Raw genomic sequence first — 4,468 nt, 5'->3', positions numbered from 1 at the left:
AATACTGTCTATGTGATCTCAAATTTTAAAGCAAACACATAATTTTCTTATGGTTTCTTAAACATTCACTTGAACAAAACTGTACAAATCCAAATATATGGTACCCTAGGCATAACACCTACATGAACTTCTAACTTGTTGTCTCTTGAGGTCTCTGGGTGAGACTTGGATCCAACTTGTACAAATGCAAAACAAAAGTCAAACATAAAATAATAATAATAATAATAATAATAATAATAATAATAATAATAATAATAATAACAACAACAACAACAACAACAACAACAACAACAACAACAATAATAATAATAATAAGTGTGAGCAAGACACTTTATTTCACGTTGCAAGCCCACAATAATGAGTAGTATCTGTATTTCAAAAGGTCAGCCTTGTCACGCTCTGTGTCACACTGCATGTCCCTGAGAACTACGTTAAGGGTACACGTGTCTGTGGAGTCTTCAGCCACTTGCATGCTAATTTCACGAGCAGGCTGCTCCGTTGATCGGGTCAACTAGGACCCTCGTCGTCATAACCGACGGAGTGCTCCGAGAGAAAATTTGAACCTAAGAAGTATTAGTTGTGGTGTACAAGAGAGACGATTGCGCTGGTATGGACATGTGGCGAGAATGGATGAGGATAGCTGTGTGAAAAAGTGCCACACTCTAGCGGTTGAGGGAACCCATGGAAGAGACAGGCCCAGGAAGACTTGGGATGAGGTGGTGAAGCACGACCCCCGAACATTAGGCCTCACCGAGGCAATGACTTGTGACCGAGACATTTGGAAATATGCTGTGCGTGAGAAGACCTGGCAAGCCAAGTGAGACCAAAATCCAAGGCCTCTGCCAGGGATGTAGCCAGCCCACTTACACGTAACATTCCTTCATTGGACACTAAACTCCGTTTGCGAAGACCTGTTGAGGCAAGTGAAATCGAAATCGAACTAAATTTGTAGACTGGCACTCATGCCAACGTTTCTTCATTGAAAACCTGTTGGGGCAAGCGAAAACGCAATCGTGAGGGCACCTGTACCAGTAGATCACTAAGAGCACCGTCCGAGCGTGATCGTTGCCAGAGCACCAGCTGTCTAGCTTCCGTGCCGGTGGCACGTAAATAGCACCATTTGAGCGTGATCGTTACCAACGTCGCCTTCCTGGCACTCTTGCCAGTGGCACGTGAAAAGACATTCGAGCGAGATCGTTGCCAGTGCCGCTGGACTGGCTCCTGTGCAGGTGGCACGTAAAATACACCATTTCGAGTGTGGCCGTTGCCAGTACCTCCTGACTGGCCTTCGTGCCAGTGGCACGTAAAAGCACCCACTACTCTCTCGGAGTGGTTGGCGTTAGGAAGGGCATCCAGCTGTAGAAACTCTGCCAAATCGAATAGGAGCCTGGTGTAGCCATCTAGTCCACCAGTCCTCAGTCAAATCGTCCAACCCATGCTAGCATGGAAAGCGGACGTTAAACGATGACGATGATGATGATTATGATGATTCAATACGTTTCATACTTTTGATCTTAGATATGTATTTTAATTTCTTTATAACTGCATATGATAATGTAGGAAATGTCTCCCTGCAATTTCTTCTAAGAGAGAAGTTGCATGGATTTTTCTCGTCGTTTGGCGACGTTTGTCACTTCCGTTTGAGTTTGTGTGTCTTTTAATGCTGTGTCATAATGACCCCGTGTAACACTGTCTCGTTCAGTGCATCTTGTGAAATGTAGCTACAGCACTAATCGATCTATTACAGTATCAAACGCAACGCAAATATCGTCTTTGGCAAATGACTTCGAGAAATATTGATAAAAATCATATTCATGTATATTATCCCTAGAAATATATATTTCCCTCGTTTCAAACACAAAAACATAATGTACCTTTCGTTTGTAGTTATTAATTCCAAAACTTGAGTTGTTTATGAGTTCAATTTTCCATAATAGTGCTGCCCGTGGATGAATAATTTCAAGTTCTAGCCAGTTTCGATAGCTATTGAAGGATTTATTCTTAAAACACCTACAAATAATGGTCTATGTACTAACCAGACAGCGAGCTAGTATTAGTCGAAATATAAAATCTGTTACTGAAGATGCTACATACGTCCACAGTGTATCGACATTTACCAACAGAAAAAGTGCTTTGCCAAAAAATACTAAAAAGAGGGAAAATATATTTATTTTACTGTATCTCAATCTTTTTTTATATTCTTTGTGTCAAACACTTTAAGCTATCTTTACATTTCGATGTCTAATATCTAGAAATGTTTTCCTATTTCTTTAACGCTTTTGCAAAAGATATTTTCGTCGCACACCTATAAAACATTTGCCAAAATCACAAACATCTATAGCATTTTTAGAGAATTACTGTTTCCAGAAAGTTGGTCCCTTTATCTGTGTATTTTTGCACAAAATACAGCAGTAGTCAAGTTTTTCGAAATTACTTTGGATTTTATTGAATACAGCAGATTATATTTGGAAAATATCCGTCAACACCGGTTTGTATAACAATCAAAACGTGAAAACTAACAATAGTGTAACATCTACTGATGAAGTCTGACGACGCGCCATACTTATTTCAAACAATCATTTCAAGAGTTAAATTAATATCTTAATAGTTTTTCTGATTTGATTTTAACTCTTTAATTCACAGTATATATGTATACATACATACATATATATACATATACATACATATGCATACATACATATATACATATATATATATATGTATATCTATCTATCTATCTATCTATCTATCTATCAACCTATCTACCTACCTATATTTCTATCTATCCATCTCCATTGTCAATGGAACCTCACCAAAAAAAAAACAACAAAGAAAAACAAACAATGTTCTCTTCTTTAAACAACCCATCCCCCCCAAAAGCATCTGTTTTAAATAAATGAACAAGCTGTTTGTACATTCACAAAATCTTATTTGACAAGTTCGAGAAACGAACGAAAGCGCTAATAATAATGAAGAAATAAAAAGATTTTTTTCCAAAATTCTGACATTTTTCTCAATATATGAGGGTGTGTGTGTGTGTGTGTGTGTGTGTTAAAGAAAATGGAAAACAAAACCAAGGCAGGACGTGTATCTCAGGTGATTTAGCATGTTTAATTGGAGTAAGGTGAATCAAAAAGGAGAAGCAGAAGTAATTAATGTCTTGCAGCTGTTTCTGGGATAACCCAGGTGATGGGTCAACATCCCCATTCACTGGGTATTCCGTCATCAGAGACAGGGTGTGTATTTAAGAAAGTTCTAGACAGAGAATTCACAGTATATAGAAGAATAAAGATAGAAGAACAATAAAAATAAAGTTCACAGTTCATCTTGTTGCAGAGGATATGGAGGTTAATCCGTACTTCCGTGAAAGTGGAGCCCCTTAAGTATAAATCCCAGGCTAATCCAAGCCGTATTTTGAATGATGCATCCGGATTGAAGGGATAGATCAAGCAGTTATCATATGTATGTATGTATGTCGTTATTCAGTTCATTTCAAGAGTTCGAACCTAGATCCAAGGCTCCTTCATTGGAATTTCAACAAGTTATTTGGATGGATGGATAGATGGATATTTATGTATATTTTTAAAATTTCTGCCGGAAATAAATCCTCCCCCTCCTCTATTAGCGATGTGAAGACTGAAAAATGCATTAACTACTGATGCTGTGTCGGTCGTTGTCGCTTGCGTGTCTCTAACGATGACATACCAGCACTTGTGTCATTTGCTTTCTGGCGAAGGTCACATTTAAGAATCTCTTGCGAGAGCTTTGCATCTAAGCTTATTTAAAAATAAAACTTAGGACAGTTCCAGAATGTTCTGTCTGCATAGCTCTTTGACGTTAACTGACATTTTATCCTAACGGGCACAACATATAATTGACTGCAATGAAGGCGTGTTGCTTGTCTGCGGGATCGGTTTATCTCTTACAGGTATTATAGTGCTAAATATGGTAACGTCTGCCAAATGCAATGCTTTAATCAAAATAATTCTAGAGATGTTCGATTCTAGAGATGTTCGAATATCGATTCCAAGAGAGATAAGCAACAGTATCAACAGGGGAGGCGGAGAGAAGAGGAAAGAAAATGCCTCAATGACTACTGATGAGAAGTTCTTTGACACCCAAAGTATTTATTCTAGTCGCGGTCCATCATATTTTAGCATACAGCTTATAAATCACACACACACACACACACACACATGTATATTGATAAATATCTTAGAGTTGGATAGGTGTTTCAATAATTAAATACCTGTACAATTCCCAATCTAAGTAAATATACACTCTACCTTTGTATTGAGTACATTTTTACAGTCAAAATCCATTTGGCTATTTCTCCAGAACTAATAGAAGAAAATATCATCTCTGAGACTGTCAGTCTGTTTCTCTGTCTGTCTGTCTACCTATCTATCTGTCTGTCTATCTATCTATCTATCTATCTATCTATCTATCTATCTATCTATCTATCTAT

The sequence above is a fragment of the Octopus bimaculoides genome, chromosome 3 (assembly GCF_001194135.2).
Source record: "Octopus bimaculoides isolate UCB-OBI-ISO-001 chromosome 3, ASM119413v2, whole genome shotgun sequence".
NCBI lineage: Eukaryota > Metazoa > Mollusca > Cephalopoda > Octopoda > Octopodidae > Octopus > Octopus bimaculoides.
Note: the sequence above shows the minus strand (reverse complement) of the source record.